Source organism: Scyliorhinus canicula, chromosome 13, assembly GCF_902713615.1.
Source record: "Scyliorhinus canicula chromosome 13, sScyCan1.1, whole genome shotgun sequence".
In the NCBI taxonomy this organism is placed as follows: Eukaryota; Metazoa; Chordata; class Chondrichthyes; order Carcharhiniformes; family Scyliorhinidae; genus Scyliorhinus; species Scyliorhinus canicula.
Window position 1 is genome coordinate 79,200,515 of NC_052158.1, and position 17,955 is coordinate 79,218,469.

The 17,955-nt window shown below is 39.8% G+C and overlaps 1 protein-coding gene across 2 annotated transcripts in view; it reads right to left on the reverse strand.

Annotated features, from left to right (window-relative positions):
- Window positions 1-14,858, reverse strand: part of stag1a (stromal antigen 1a) — a 247,279-nt gene extending 232,421 nt beyond the window's left edge. Inside the window, exon 1 of one of the 2 annotated variants that reach the window (XM_038815965.1) lies at window positions 14,670-14,858. The gene's annotated coding sequence lies outside the window, so the exon portion shown is untranslated. Of the gene's footprint in view, window positions 1-13,941; window positions 14,023-14,669 lie in introns of those variants that run through there. The other variant, XM_038815966.1, reaches the window with a different exon arrangement.
- Between the last annotated feature and the right edge of the window lie 3,097 nt (window positions 14,859-17,955).

Sequence of the window (17,955 nt, forward strand, 5' to 3'; positions counted from 1 at the left end):
GAACCATCAGTATGGCATGTGTGCATCCAATCAACTTCAGTACCACAATTTAATTTCATGTTATTTTCATACCTCTCTAGTCAAATAAGGTTGCTTTCATCACATCTTGGAAATAGGGTTAAATGTTTTAACACTTTGGTATTATTCAGACCTAAAGTTTAGAACAATATTACAGTCATCACATTGTGAGAAATGGCATTAGCAATGCAACTTTCAAGCTGGACTTCAGCCACACTATAATGAAGTCTGTTGCTAAGCCAACAGTAGTTATAGTAGAACATTTTCTGAAGAAACAACGGTAATGATGAATCAGCTAGATGTCAGAGCACAGAAATAATTAGAATTCTAAAAATTTGGGCAGCACGGTAGCGCAGTGGTAGCACTGCAGTCTCACGGCGCCGAGGTCCCACTTTCGATCCCGGCTTTGGGTCACTGTCTGTGTGGAGTTTGCACATTCTCCCCATGTTTACGTGGGTTTTGCCCCCACAACCCAAAGATGTGCAAGGTAGGTGGATTGAACACGCTAAATTGCCCCTTAGAGAAAAAATGAATTGGGAACTCTAAATTTACTATTTTAAAAAATCTAAAAATTTTAAGGCTGCATACTTTTCCCCAGAACCAACCTGGACTGATTTGAGTCTGACATCTGCAATTTTTGCTCTAATCAAGTCTTTTGATATATAATGACAGTGGAGGGATGGCGGTGGTAATATGAAGCCAAAGTTTTGATACCTCTGCGCATTTGCAATAACAGAACTGGAAAAGGTTTATCAGGCCCACTGCTATTATTTATTGTACTTCTGGTTGTGCAGGTTTCAGCACAAAGTTAAGCATAATAACTACATGTTAGGAAGATCATTCAGATTAGTTAATTTATTCAGAAGCGCAATACCATTTTCCCCATTGCAGTGCCCTTAGATATTGCCTCCACCACTCTTAAGCAGCCCAATCCAAAGGCTGATAATTATGCAAAGAATTTATTGACATCAATCTGGATCCTTATCCTAGTCCTACAAGTTAATGTAATGTATACTATTTATGGACTGCCTCATTTATGATTTTGTATACTTCCTAAGATGACCTCTCAAACACATACCAGGCTAAAAACCTACAGTCTGTGGCAGCACGGTGGTACAGTGGTTAGCATTGCTGCTTCATGGCACCGAGGAGGTCCCAGGTTCGATCCGGCTCTGGGTCACAGTCCATGTGAAGTTTGCACATTTTCCCCGTGTTTGCGTGGGTTTCGCTCCCACAACCCAAAGATGTGCAGTTAGGTAGATTGGCCATGCTAACTTGTCCCTTAGTTGGAAAAATTGAATTGGATACTCCAAATTTATTTTTTTTAAAGAAAATAAAAACTTACAGTCTGGCCAGATTTTCCTCACAGCTCAGATCCAGGAATTTTTGTTGTGGGTCTTCTCTTCCGCTAGTTTGGAAACAAGAACTGAACAGACTATTTGAAAAACACTATTTGAGGCGCATTGTGACCAAAGCACTGTACGGTTTTATCAGACTTAATCTGACGGTTATTCTACGGTTTATGTAGAAAGTTCTGGTGATTATGTTGGATGCTACACAGCACTGGATGGCCATGTTTATTTCTAATTCCATCAAGTCTCCTATATGTCTTTGTCGACTTCATTTTAAGCTAATTCAACACTATCCAGAGACTACGTGTTGTATTACTTCATTTTCCATCTTGTGTGCACTTGCATGTATTAAATTTTATATGCCATTGATATTTTGTCCAATTTATTGTAGCGAGTTGGTTCTTCCAATTCCACTATTTTACTTCGAGAGTCCATCTCAACTACATAAATAACTAACGGTGATGTCCCCCAACATTCCAGGGTTTATTCTGACTCTATGCAGCCTTGAGTTTTGCGACTGATCATGAGGGACTTAAGTTTTTGGAAAGTCTAGATACAAATACCAGAAGGAAAAGGGACTTAGAATGCCATTAAAATAATTGTTTGCAGACATTAGGTCAGCAGAGTCCAAGCAGAGCTACTTTTCATACTTTACTTCTTTGAGGTTGCTGAACATCGACTACTTTTTTTTTTTAAATTTAGATTACCCAATTTTCTTTCCAATTAAGGGGCAATTTAGCGTGGCCAATCCACCTACTCTGCACATTTTTGGGTTGTGGGGGCGAAACCCACGCAGACACGGGGAGAATGTGCAAACTCCACACGGACAGTGACCCAGAGCCGGGATCGAACCTGGGACCTCAGCGCCGTGAGGCGGTTGTGCTAACCACTAGGCCACCGTGCTGCCCGGAACATCGACTACTTTAAACTGTTTGGCTCTGCTACTGCAGAATTAGATTTAAGTGCAACAAACTGAAAAGTAAAAACTGTCACTTTTGTCTGCTATCTTGGGAGCTCAAGATTTCAAACTACAGCAGAATTGAAGAATTAGCCAGGTACAGAATCTGGATCATAAATCTTTCAGTGAAATATCTTTTTAGATAATAAATAAAACTATTACTTAAAAATACCAATTTTGAAAGATTGGTATTATTAAACAGTTGTAGGCATAAAATATGAATACAAAGGCTCTATGCAGTAATAGAGAACAGAAAGCTAATTGTGGGGAAATAAAACTTAGTTTTAATCAGCACATGATCCTTTATTTTTCAAGAACATTTTTGGGCATGTGTAGAACTTTTGGACTCCATTTCTTGCCTTGAAATTCACTTATTATACTTTTGCAAGTGAAGTGTAGGGAACATACCCTTTACCCAAACTGTGTAGGCCTCAATAAGACATTCAACACCATCAGCATGACAGGACTCTACAAGATCTTTGGAAAAATTGGCTGCCTACCAAAGCTCCTCAGTCTCATCCACTCCTTCCATGACAATGTACACTGCTCTGTACAGTTTGAAGACTCCATTTCTGATAGAAATCAGACTGAATCATGAAGTGAAACACGGCTATGTCCTCAACCCCCCACTCTGTTTCACATCTTCTCAGCATCTCCATGTTTCTGACCTTTGCCGTCCCCACAGATACAAGAGTCTACTGGCATACTAGGTCAGACAGCAAGCTAAGTCTATGAAAGTGAAAGTTGCGTCTTAATCGGGAACTCTTCTGCGCTGACAATGCTGCACTAGTCGCCCACACACCAACTCAGCTACAAAGGCTCATCAACTGTCTTTCCCATGCCTGTAACTTGTTCTCCCGGACTATAAGCCTCAAGAAAACCTTCAAGGTTGTTTCTCCTCCCCAATCAGTAACACCCACCATGGGTCTATGACAACAGACAACCCGTCTCTCAATGCAGAGCACGATACTTGCACAGGAAAAGCAGCTACCTCAGGTGACCCCCAGAACATGGAAGAGATAAGAACATAAGAACTAAGAGCAGGAGTAGACAATTCAGCCTACCTCCCAAGCTTAGGACCAAGTTAATGGTTTGTAAAGTTTCTGTTCTCAGTACTTCGCTGTACAGCTGTGGAACATAGGCGGTGAAGAGTAATCAGGCTAGATAGCTGGTTCGTGATGCAGAGCAAGGCCAGCAGCATGGGTTCAATTCCCACACCAGCTAAGGTTATTGGTCCAGCTTCTCAACCTTGCCCCTCATCTGAGGTGTTGTGATCCTCAGGTGACAATCACCCATCAGTCGGCAGTCTATGGTCATCTGTGAGACTATGACGACTTTACCTTACAGTAATCAGAAAAAGATGATCTATAATTTCCACCTTCACTGTCTGAGGTGCATTATAGGTATATCCTGGCAGGCCATAAATCACAAATTCGGCAATCCTCTCAAAGGCAGGGCTCCCAAAGTGCGGCAGCATTAACCAGAGAATCAGGCTTCAGTGGATCAGACACATCCACAGGATAGAAAGAATTTGCATACCCAAGGACCTTCTGCAGGATGTGGTAACCACAGCTAAAACAACCAGCAGGCCCCCAAGGCTCCATTTCGAGCATGTCTGCAAATGTGACATTAAGGCTTCAAAGATTGGCTCTTGCATATGGAAGACACTGACTGGAGAAACCGGGAAATGGTGACAAACCCTCCCGCGGGCAAGCATTTACTATCAAGAGGACCTGTGCCTACAGCAGCTTGGCAACAGGTGTGACCAATGACAACAATCTGCAACATACTTTGGCAGTTTCACGTGCAGTGCTTTTGGCACCACCTGCCTCTCAACGATTAGCCTTGATAGCCATAATCAAGAAGTGAACCAATTGAAGAAGTCCAACTGAAATGGATCACCTGCTGCATGTCCATCACCTCTCAGAGATGCAAAGATATTAAGCATCTTTGTACTTCATATTTTTGACCAATTTTATAACAGTCTGCACGACTGAAATGTCAGTTATATGACTGAAGTCAGTCCACAATGACCACAGTAACATAACTCATCTTAAATCATTTAATTATCTACCTACTGGTCAATGGTATAAACTGGACAAGGAAGTGCCAAAGGGGACAATTTGTACTATATTATTTCCACTTACACAGCACATAATATTTTATAAATATGCTCATGAAAATCTATAAGAATATTTTTTTTAATATTTGAAATGTAACTGAATTAAATATGCTACACAGATAGCCAAATCCATTGGGATTCATTCATAAATTCATGAATACTCTTAGGAGGGGCAAGGAAGTATGCAAAATCAGCTTTCAACATTTTGAGAGGAACAAAGATTATTCATCTGAAAATTACATTTACTATGGAAATATACCCCAAAATTACCTCTGACTTTTGATAGGGGTAGACTCAAGATGTCAATAGCACTCCAGCATTTCACTTAAATGTATATTCACCTGGACACTGACACCTTGTTGAATGAAGTGTAATTGGGTTTTTGCAGCATACAATAATCACTGGTATGGTAAACATTCTCACTGGCCACGAAAAGCTAATTTTATATTTATGGAATGTTGAACTTCTCCATTACAACAACTACACATTTAAAAAATATTTTTTTATATATTTCTGATACGTCATCTACTATGTTAATCCAATCAATTGTTTACTTCCACTATGCAAAATATTTAAATTAAAAGTAGAGATTCAGTACTTTTAACTTCCTGTTTCTCTTCCTGTGAGAACACTTCAGCGTGACTGATTGCTTACCCTGCTTTCTCACGCCTGCAGATCTTCATGATGCCAGATTCAAACTATTGTCAGGAAAAAAATCATGCCAGAGATACTATATCTTTGGGGGCAGCTTTCTGTGAGATCAACGAATGCTACTGCTTCGCTGCTGATCTGTTCCTATTGGTGGAAGGATTGGGAACCAGAGGGCACAGATTTATGGTAACTGACAAAAGCAATGGAGACAGGAGGAAAAACATTTTCACACAGCGAGTAGTTAGGATTTGAAATCCACTACCGGAGAGTCTGGTGAAAGCAGGTTCAACCAAGGCATTGAACAAGAAATTGGAATTTCTGAAATAGAAGAATGTGCAGGGTTGCAGGGAAAAAGCTAGGAAATGGCACTTGGGGAATTGCTCCTTCAGAGCCATAACAGATACAACAAGCCTAATGGCTTTTTTCTGTACGGGAAACTTTGTGATTCTATAACTTCAAAATCCAGCCAAAATCAAGCCAGATCCTTTTTGCACCGAATATTTGTACACTTTATTTTCAGGTAAGGTCATATAGTCACAATAACCTACATTAGGAAATCTGGCTGATACCTTTCATCTCCACAGAAGCATCAGCCAATTAGAGTAATCCCAGCTGATGCTCTAAGCAGCATAAATTAATTGAAAGTAGATTGGGATTCAAACCTAGCACCCTGATTTATATGGCGTGATATTACACAACGTAATCATCTACCCTCCAGGCCATTGAGGGTAGAATGATTTCAACTGCCTATGATCGCAATTAAAGATAATAAATAGCGCTTGTCATTTAGTTTGTTCCAAAATGCTGCTTAAGTGTACAGTATTAACATTGACATTTAGCAGACATACTGCTTAAACTTTCTTGATATCTCTTTCCATTCATCCATGTTTAGCCATTGCAAACTATTTACTATTGCATATCCTCTTCCAATTCTAAAATTACAGAACATCCTCAGCACTATCAAAAGCTATTAACAGAAAACAGGAAAACCTAAGGCATTTGACACCCAAGTCCAAAGGGTCACAAGTTCACTGCTCAGCACCCAGAGTTTCTGGGAGAACCAATATTCTGGATTTAAAAATAAATCAAATACTGCAATGAGCCAAGTTCAATTCCATGGCATTCTGAATGTGTTTCACTGCAGGATGTTTAGCAGAAGATAAATACTTAAATGTAAACAACTGGAAAATGATTTGACCAGATTTCAACAGGAAAAATCAATAAAGGTAGAGTTGGCTCATCTCAGACCCACCTAACTGAAGTGATCCTAGCTCAGCTATTCTCGGTTAGCATATTGAAAGTACAGAAAATTGTAAGTGCTGATATAATATAAAGTAACAGGCAACTTCATAGAAATGTCAAATTAAATACTTGATCGTTGGAATTAATGGGATACAAAAACATTTAATTTTAAAGCATCTATTTATATAAGTACCTCTTATGCTTCAAAATCAGTACAGTGACAGCTAATCACGTGTCAAACAGAAACCAGGCACTGAAATGAAGATTTTCATGATAGCTGTTTGAAACAATGAAATACATTTACCAACTCAGACATCAGGCACAGAGACAAGGATTTTAAATGCTTGATAGATAGACCAGTGTAACATTGTTAGAATATTTTATTTATGTTGGATATCTAGTTCATATTTTAGAGGTAATCTTTAGTTCTGGGAAGATTAAAGTTTAACTGTAGAAACTGCAATAGATGCAACTAAAGCAACTTGGAGTATATTAAACTTAAGGTTGGGGTCATGTTGACTTAAGACATCAACAGCTAGTAAAGTCTGAAATCAGCTGGTGGGCTTACTTAGCAGAAGACATGTCTACACAGTTTTGCAAAGAAATGCAGTCCAGAGAGATGTTTTGCTTTGGAAATTAGATCTAAATTAATGTTCAGTGAACCCTGAAAGGCTACTTTGTCATAACGATGAGTGGAGCGTAAGAGGGTACTCTGGTTTCAATTTATCAGAGGGCTCTTCAGCAGGGTAAGATGTTGGATACAAAAAGGTGATGTTAGCAGATTCCAGAAGTTATGGCTCAGAAGAAAAGTCCCAGAAGTCATTCAGTGCAGATGAAAGTCGGTTTGGACTTTGTGTGGCTTGCAGCACACAGAAAAGGCCTGGGAGCCAATTTATACATTTAAGGCTCAGGAGAAGTGCTGGGGAGCTCAAGATGATGGCAGACAGTCACTAGTTCCTTGCTGGAGAGGGTTAGGGCTTGAAAGCCCTGGGGGCAGTGAGGAGACTGAATTTCAGAGAAACCCAAGTGGAGTGCCAACTAAGTGAAGCTAGCGATTTGTGAAAGAGTTGGAAGTGCGCCAAGAGGCGGGAGTGCTGCTTTGTGAATCTTGTGGAACGCAGTCTCAAGAGGTGCGACTGAACCATCAGGAGAGGAGCAGTTGTTGAAGCAATTCAAGTGCTTTTGGAGGGAATTCAGTCTTAATGCGATAATGTGACTCACAGTGGTCACTGACATCTGAATGGGATCTTAACAGTCATATAATGTGCAATGTGTTGTTCAATTTACATGCTAATTCTGAAAGTTATAGGAGGCAAATATAAATTACAATGAAATAGTTATTCTCGATTGTTTTACTTTTCTGACTTTTATAGTAAAATATATTTTATTTGTTTGAAACCGTGGAATTTTGTGCTTTTATTTTCCTTTTGGGTACCAAGGATTTCAAATTTTAGCTGTTTTAATCAAAAAGTCAATCACCCCTAATCAGACCATAACAGATTAATTGAATCATGAACCTTTTTTTAAAATTATAATTTTCATTAAGATGCAAAAACTATTCTTCAGGCTGCAATTTATTGCAGTCCACTTTTTTAAGTTAGAATTTTTTTTTTAAAAAGATGGAAGAATGCAACATTATTTCTCCAGGAAGCAACCATACCACAAAACATTTATAAAAGATTTTGACTTTATTTGTATTAGATCATTAAACATTCTCCTTAATCAATTATTCAAATATTGTTATAATATAATTTTCACAATTCATTCACTAATATTTTATATTAAAGCTCATTAAGAAAACATACCCATTAAGATTTATACAGTTGCTGAAAACCATGTATTGCAGAATGTCAGATTCTCAAAATGTTCTACATTCATGTGATATTTAGAGATGATTAATTAAAACATAAACTTATTGATTTGGCACCGATATAAAGCATCTTAAATACAAAGGATATCAAACAATGTATAGTTTAAACTAATAGATTTCACTTATGAATTCTTAAGTTGCATTTCATTTCCTAAAACTAGGAATCCTACATATCTTAATTCAGGATTTGAACTTCTACATTGTTTATAGTGTAGTTACAAACGGAATACTGCCTGTTGAAGCCACACATTTGAACCTCTTAAGAGTGGGGGAAGGGAAGAACAGGATTTGGACTTTTCCAGAACATGGATTTACTCAAACAAGGAACCAGACAGATTATTATTTCATGAAGTAGTGAGAACATATACAAATTCCAGAAGATTCCTTAACAGCCAAAGAGTACTGGTTCAGGGTTTACCAGAAGCACCAAAATAATCCATCTTAACATACAAATAGAACAGGGCCTTCTCACAATCCAGGAGCTGGTTGGATGGGTCTGATTTTGTTAAATAATCAATTAGGTCCATGTATTGCACACTATAAACTACTGTGGTACTAAAACACTGAACAAAAGCAAAGTGAAAATATTTTAAACAACTTGGATTGGTGCCCAAAAAAACCTATTTGAGAATATGCAAGAGGCTCTAGAACATGCAGATACTTAATTAATTGTCTGCTTTTATAGTCAATATATTTAGTTTTGTTACAGTAGTGACCAGGGTAAACATGCAGTAATTACCAAGTTTCATCCATACAAGTTACCTGTCATAGTGACAAGCTATGGTGGGAGATGGGGTTGACGGTACCAAAGTACAAAAAGAATACTCTACAGACTTATATCCTATGCCATAATAAATTTATTGCAAACAATTTGAAGCATATTGTTAATGACATAGAAAAGTTACAAATAAAGCTCTGAAGTAACACAGAAAATTTAATTTTCAATTTACAGGTCTCAACAACATTGATTCATACTGTGCCTTTAACATAATATAACCTCTCAAGGCACTTCAGAAAAGCATTTAAAACCGAACCACATAAGCGGATATTATCAGATGACCAAAAGCTTGGTCAAAGAGATAGGTTTTAAGGTTGAAAAGATGGAGGAAGAAAAGTGGACAAAGGGTATTCCAGCATTTAGATGCAGCCACCAATAGTGGTGCAAATTAAATTTTGGGACACTGCAAAAGCCAGAATGAGAAAAATGCACATATTTAATTATATTTGAAGACATTTATTCTTGTGCATGAGGACAAGCTATTAAGGGCTCAACCAGAGCAAAAACCATGAGTTTGGCAAACATGAAACAAAATCTGCTCCCTGTACTTTACAAACCAGGTGTTTACAGAAGATTAATAGTTTAGTTTTTAAAATAACTACCATTATATCCATTATACCATTGTATCCATTATATCATACAATGGAATGGTATTTACTTCTTGCTTACTCCCCTGTCAGGCCAAATATTCATATGATCATTCCTTCACTGCTAAATGTACAAAACAACCTCTGTATCATATGGATTGTTCCACTATTAACCTGCTCATCAAATGCATTGTTTGAACATCTATTATGCAGACATTAACAGTGCTTCATCCTTTCATGTACTGGAACACAGAATATGCAATTGAAAATATTTTTTTCTCAATTTGCACTATTTTGTTAAAAAAAGTGTCGAACATGTCAGATAAAAGGAAATTACTGTGGATGCTAGAATCTCAATCAGAAACTACTGGACAATCTCACCAGATCTGACAGCATCGGTGGAGAGAAAAGGGAGCTAACGCTTCGACTCTAAATGACTGGCTTTGACTAAGAGGCATCCAGACTCGAAACATTAGAACATTTCAGTCTATTTTGAAATGAAAATGAAAATCGCTTAGTGTCACGAGTAGGCTTCAATGAAGTTACTGTGAAAAGCCCCTAGTCGCCACATTCCGGCGCCTGTCCGGGGAGGCTGGTATGGGAATCGAACCGTGCTGCTGGCCTGCTTTAAAAGCCAGCGATTTAGCCGAGTGAGCTAAACCAGCCCCTGATGGTTTGAATAACCATCTGGATAACTGATTATTGCATTATTAAAAAATGACATTTCCATCATTGATTCTGTAATGAATGCAATTAATTTATTTAACTTTCAAGTTCCCAACTCCAATGGGGTGGGTCTAACTGTTCGGAGACAGACCAAAAACAGTAGGCCAGGCAGCCTACAGTTTTCCCTATAGGTGTGGACCTATGTTTTTCCAGCTTGTTCAGGTTTTTTTTTAAACATGCAAAACATTCTTCCCAAGCTTTGAATGGGCATTTCATTGTCAACAAGCAAAACACGAATATGGAAGGAACTTTTGATGACAGGTCATCAACCCTAAATGTTAACCCACTGTGCCTCCATTGTGTTGGAGGAAATCAGAAATGAAAATGGTTGTCTAACAATGGACAGGGGCTAGTTTAGCACAGCGTGCTAAACAGCTGGCTTTCAATGCAGAACAATGCCAACAGCGCGGGTTCAATTCCCGTACCGGCCTCCCCGAACAGGCGCCGGAATGTGGCGTCTGGGGCTTTTCACAGTAAATTAATTGAAGCCGACTTGTGACAATAAGTGATTATTATTATAAATGCATGGTTCAGGGCTGGGGGAAAAAGCAGAGGATTATGAAGCAAAAACAGAAACTACCAGAAATATTTCTAATATTGGCCTTCAGAGATGCTGTTCAGGACTTTGCAGCATATTCTGTTTTTGATTCAAGACTTAGAATTCTGTCATGGGACCTGAAAATAGCCAGTGATGCATTTGAAATGAGGTACAAACATTTGCACATCAATTAACAGGTTACATTGCTTTTTATATAGCTTTTACCAATATGTAAATATTTTGCTTGGGTTGTTTGAGCCCAACAACCCTAGATATACGCACTCATCTAATTCTGCCTCTCGAGCATCCCCAATTTTAAGTGCTCCACCACTGATGGCTATGTTTTCAATTGTTAAGCTCTGGAACTTCCTCCCTACATCTCTCTGCCTCCACACCATCTTCTCTGAGGCATTCCTTGAAACCTACTTCCATGACCAAGCTTTATAACCCTCCCGGGAACCTCCAAGAACATTTAATTGCATTAAAGGCACCTTTATGTGAGTTGCTTTTGTATATCACAGAAATGACTAATAACGTCATGCACTGATTTAAGATTTTTCCACAAGATTTTTGCTTGAGATTTGAACTGGTTACAAGTGAAACACATGCATTAGTAAGCATGGTTGTAAAAAGAGAGTTCTTCCCTTTGGAACAACACTGAGCTCAAGCAGGCTACAAACACAGGCCCAATTTAAAGAAACAAACCCCATTTTGTTCCTGGAGCTACAATAATACTGATCTTGAAGCAATTTGCTACAATGAGTACCTTTGGTTGTTCTATTGGCAATGCTCCTGCTCTCAGAAATCAATGAGAAATAGCACTATTTGAGGAAATAAATTCCAAATGGCAAATCAGATTGTTACCTCCAATTACTCCAATAAAGGAGCAAATAACAGAATTACATCTGACTGTATTCAAATAAGTTGCATTGTTTATCTTACAACTGAAGTTGGCATACTATTTCTTGGGCCAAGTCATATCTGCCACTGGTCTAGTCTTGTGTTTGCTCACTTGGGAGATTTTTGTCTACACACAAAAATACAAAGCAGTCATTGAGATTTTTATTATCTAAAATTCTACATCACATATGAGAATAAAGATGTGGAAAATTTATCCAGTTATACCAGAACAAAGTGAAGGCTTTCCAAGCGTAATTTTAGAAGCATCATTTTTTGTTTGAGGTTTCACAAAATCTAATTTACCTAGCACCAGTCACAAAGACTAGATTTGTTAGAACCAGTTAAACTTCATACACAACAATTAAGACTTTGCCATCATTCAGAGTAGTTTGTGTAAGTTTTTAAACAAAGAGAAAATATTCTTGTTTGCCAATAAAGTCATGCTCAATGAACAAACATCCTGGGTATGGCTGACGCCTAGAATAAAATAGAATGCCTAACACTACATTATTTCATACAACAGGCATAATGTCCCTACTGCAATTACTACTCCATATGTCCACAACTGCAATTCATGAACAATTCAACACCAGTTTTTCACTCAATTCCTGAGTCAGCTGGAGTGCTCAGCCAACAATTCCTACTAAGGCAACCAACCTTTTGACCCTTAAATCTACATTTAACACACCATAAAATGTTATTTGACAGCACAATTATACAACAAACATCAACAAGTTGGCACAGGAGTATTACTGAAAATACAAGAGCATTGCTGAAAAGTGACTCTGTATTGGTAAGCAGCATGCATAACAAGAGTTCAACATTTGGGTTTGTTCAGCAATGAAGTGAAGAATTCCACCAACATTTGATAAAATATCTAGTCAACATCTTAAAAGGGACATCTATCCAGCTACTTATTTTGTCACCAAAGTTCCATTAAATTGAATGGATTTTTCCACATTAATTTCACATTAAAAGGGGATGTTTAGCACAGGGCTAAATTGCTGTCTTTGAAAGCAGACCAAGCAGGCCAGCAGCACGGTTCGTTTCCCGTAACAGCCTCCCTGAACAGGCGCCGGAATGTGGCGACTAGGTGCTTTTCACAGTAACTTCATTGAAGCCTACTCGTGACAATAAGCGATTTTCATTTCATTATAGATACCAAGCAAAAGGACCACATTGAAAATTCTGATTTGAGTTCTGTCTCTTTCTGGACAGTATTTCACACAGCTGAATCTAAAGATGGATGCATTGATATGCATTCAAGGCAATAAAATACAGATCAAATAAACCAGATCAAGTGGTAAACATTATCCAAATCCAAAATTAATTCCAAACATATACTCATTCCCAATACAGTAGCTACTTCTTTCACTCAACCACTTTACTTTAGGGGAAAGAGGGAACAAAAATTGTCATCTACATCAATGTAGCTGCAAGTGTTGTGTCCCTGATGCACAAGAACAGACATACCCATGCTTCATCTCAAAACAAGAAATTGTTTTGGTTTACTGATCAAAATCCACAATGCCACCATAATATTTTTACAGCACGCAACAAGTAGCATGAAAGGAAATCTGGAATGCAAATAAGTTTGGATTTCCAAATATATTCTAGTGGGAAACACACCCCACAACAAATTTACTTTGCACTATTCCTGTACATTTCTTGCTGAGTAGCAGTAACATCCTCAATGAATGGAAACATTCAAATATCTTATCTTTCTTATTATAGCCAAACAATTTATAGAACGAGGTTACACTTATGTCAAATGTTCCCACTCTTCAAAAAACAAAATTCAGGTACTTTCAAATTGGAAGTTCTGCATTATATTTTGAATTGTTTCAAATTTGGACCTTCCCTTCATCTTGCTATTCTAATATTTACATTTACCACGTCCAAGGTTTGTCTGTATATTTACACATGCGCGTAGATATACACACACATGTAGTTTCTTTTAATGACTTAAATGGCAGATAAGTTACTGCACTTTGCCCAGAGATTTCAAGTAACCTAGACCTCCATTTGATACCATTAAGCCAGCGCCTTTTGTAAACAAATCTCGTCTATATATGCTTTTACAACTGAAATATGCACAGCTTTCTTTTTTAGAAGGCTAACTACGCTGCCGATTTAACATTGCCAAACAGACAGACGATGGTTCAGTGAAAACAACAGGAAATTTCACCCTTCCCCCACCTGAAATAATACAAATTCGTTAAGAATTTCTCTCCCTCTCCCTTGTACTTGTAAAACTGGCTGCTGGGCGGATGGATTGCGTGAGAAAAACCAAGGACAGTCATCAGCATGTCGTCACCTGACTCCACTCAGAATAGTGTAATAACAAAAAATAACCCGTGAGATCAGACACTGAAGGCTACAAACCGGTTTTTCCCTGTTTACCAAATTAACTTTGCTTTTCAACATATCAAAATCCAACAAGTATTAGTCGTTTATGTACAAACAGTCGCTTCATCATCAAACAAAAATAGCGAGCCGAGAGAAAAAGCACACACTCCAACTTCCCACTCAGGCTTGCCTTTGTATCCTTGCACGTCCTTCGTCTGCTTGGCAATTAAACAACATTTGTGTTTTAACCTTTTTTTTCTCTCTCTCCCTCCCCCCCACCCCTCAAAAATTATTTACGTGCAATGAAGTGACTTGCAAACGTTGAAAACCTACACACTCCGCCGAAAATAAAACTTTGATTTAAATTCCGCCACTTGAAAGGCGCATGACAGTTTACAAAGCACAAAATAAACAAGGGACAGAAAGTCTTTTTAAAAGATGCGAACTCGAACTGAAACCACATTTCCCGCTCCCCTCCCCCAAACACACACGATCCGACTCCCGTCCTCCATCTTAGATCCGCACTTCGGTCGCCTCTTTTCACTTAAAAAATAGAACAAAAGTTCAAAAATACTAACCGTTCCTGCCCATTTTGGAACCGATTTTCACTTTCCGTTCGACTGCGTGAGGAAATATCGAGTTTTAAAATTGATTAAATTAAAAATGGGAATAGTTAACACCACGTCTTCACAGGACGAACAATCCTAAGCCGCCATCTGGTGGCATTTTCCACAATCGAATGGCGCAATGCAAATCCAGACAAAGATTGCCCTCTGGCGGCCACCATCCATCCGCTGCCTGACCCGTGCCCGCGCGCGGGCTGGCGAGCGGCCCCTTGCAAAGATATCGCGGGCGCGTGCGGCGGCGGGCGTGAGGCGCGCACGCGCACCTTGGCTGACACACTCCCTCCCTCACGCGCACGCACGCAGCGCAATCGCGGAGTTGCGCGTCATGACGCTGAGCTCTCCACCCGTCTGGAACAGGAAAGGTCGGGGGGGGGGGGTGGCGCTGGCGCTGGTGATGCGGCTGCTTTTTAAACACACACAAAAATATATTGTATGTACAAAACAAAGATAGGCCAGTCCAGCGAGGAGAGTAATGGTAGGCGTTAGTTATTTCGTGGCAGTTTTAAAAAAGACGGAGACATCTGTAGGAGGCCATTTTCGTTGCTGTTGTTGATTATTTTAGGTTTTTTTCGGTCGCGCCACATGAGGGAGAGCGTCGTCTTGTGGTTGAAAAGCCGCCGCCATCAGCAGCCGCCTCAGCGAGAAGAAGGGAGGGGAGAGTGTGTAATGGCGGCTGTTTGGCAGAGATGGCAGTGTGTTGTCAGCATTCGCCTTCACAACGCCCACCATAAAAGCGTGTGTGAAACGCAGAGGTTTTGTTTTTGGGGTGCAGGAGACAACCCAGCCCGTAAAATTTTCCTCCCATTTCCACGGTGACTCCCGTGTACATTGCACTTACAGATGTAAGCGTTTTTGTATCCCATGCAAAAAGCGCGATTTGCCTGGCGAGTTAGTCTTTGAACGACACACTTGGGCCCACCTGTCTGCCTGAGATGTCACAGTAAACAATGCATCATGCTGTGCTTTAATTAAAAAAAATAAGGGAGCTAACTGTTTGACATCTATTCGTTTCTCCGAATATTTGAGCAAGTTAATTCTCTTTCTTGCCCCCCCCCCCCCCCCCCCCCCCCCCCCCCCCCCTTTGTGTGATCATGATGTGGAGATGCTGCCGCTGGACTGGCATGAGCACAGCAAGACGTCTAACAACACCAGGTTAAAGTCCAACACGCTTATTTGGAATCACTAGCTTTTGGAGTGTAACTCCTTCATCAATATACCTGTTGGACTTTACCCTGGTGCTGTAAGACTTCATACTTTTTGTGTAAGTCCACCCAGGCCAGGTAATTCAGTGATTCAGTCCAAAGATGTGCAGGTTAGGTGAATTGGCCATGCTAAATTGCCCTTGGGTTAGGTGGGGTGTGGGGTGCTCTTTCCAAGAGCCGGTGCAGACTCGATGGGCCGAATGCCCTCCTGCACTGTAAATTCTATGATCCAGTGTCTTGCGCTGTTCTATTGACTTGCAAAATAAAAGCTTGTGTTGTAAGTGGTAATCTATTGGCATAGATAGACGATTAGCTGGCTAATGGGAAGGAAAGGGTAGGTGTAAATTGGTCTTTTTTTCCCCGTTAGCAAAATGGAACCACAAGGTATGCCACAGGGATTGGTGCTGGGACCTCAACTGTTTACAATTTTTATCTAAATTATTGAAGTACCTCTTGATTGAATACTTGATTGAAGGGATGGTTGCAAAATACTATTGACACGAAGATAGGTTTGTGTCAAGTTGTGAAGACAACATGAGACTACCAAAACGTAGGTTGTGAGTGGGCAGAGATCTGGCAAATGGAGTATGTGGGAAAATGTGGAATTGCCCATTTTGGCTGGAAGAAAAAAGAAGCAGATTATCTAAATGGTGGGAACTTGCAGAGCTCTGGGGTTCAGAGGGATCAGGGCATCTTGATGCATGAATCAAAGGCTAGTAGGAAAGCTCATAGAATATTATCATTTTGTGAGTGGAATTGAATTCAAAAGTGGGAAGATTTTGCTTAGTTGTACAGGTCACTAAGATCAGATTTGGAGCACAGGGTATTGTATTTCAGGGAGGATGTAAATGCGTTGGAAGCAGTTAAGAGAAAGTTTACCAGACCAATACCTATGGAAAGGTTAGACAGGCTAGGCCTGCAGCCACTGGAGTTTAGAAGAGTAAGAGGCAACTTGATTGAAACGTAAAATCCTGAGACGTCTTGACCAGGTAGATGTTTCCTTTTCCAGAAGAATCTAGAACTAGGGAGTCTGTTGGGTGCCGCCCATTTAAAACGGGCAATTTTTTTTCAGAAGGTTGAGAGTCTTTGGAACTCTTCCTGAAAAGGTTGTGAAAGCAAAGTCTTTGAATATTTGTAAAGCAAGTGGTGGATATATTCTTAGTAAGCAAGGGGATAGTAGGTTAATCATAGAATCGCTACAGTGCAGAAGGAGGCCATTAAGTCTACACCACCCCTTGGAAAGAGCAGCCTGCTTAAGCCCATACCTCCACCCTATCCCCGTAAGCCAGTAACCCCACCTAATGTTATTGGACACATGACCAATCCACCTAACCTGCACATCTTTGGACTATGGGAGGAAACTGGAACACCCGGAAGAAACCCACGTTATTGGGGGTAGGCAGAGTGCATTTGTGAGACTCCCTATCAGATCAGCCATGATCTTATTGGCACAGCAAGCTTGAGGGGCTGAATGGTCTGCCTGTTTATATGTAGCCGATGGTCATTGTGGTGCACACCAGCCCTAAGGAGGTGTCACCATTTTCCTCTATCTTCAGCTAGTGACTCCAAGCTGTGGTAATCGATGTCTAGGGCCACATTTTCAAGCATATTTGACATCCTGGCCATCTGGCTCTATCTACCTCACCATACAGTCCTTAGGTACGTGATCATCTATCCTGACAATGTATCCAAGCCAATGAAGCTGCCCCTGCTTGAGTGTTAACAAAGTTGGGAGCTCTGCCTGAGAGGACTGCCACATTTATAATTTTATCTTGCCAGGATATACCTTTAATGTGATGCAGGCAGCAAAGACGTCTCTTGCCAGCTGTATGATGTGTGTGAATGATAATGGCATGGTTGTATTCTTTTGCACTTGTACTAAAATATTTTATACTAGATTTTTCTAGTAATTTTTTCAATGAATCTGAGACAAGCAGAAGGTTTTCCCCACAACATGGGGGGACGTAGCCAGAGAATATCTCCACCAAGGAGGAGCAACAACTCCAGTTAGCTTACAAGATATCTATGAATGAAGA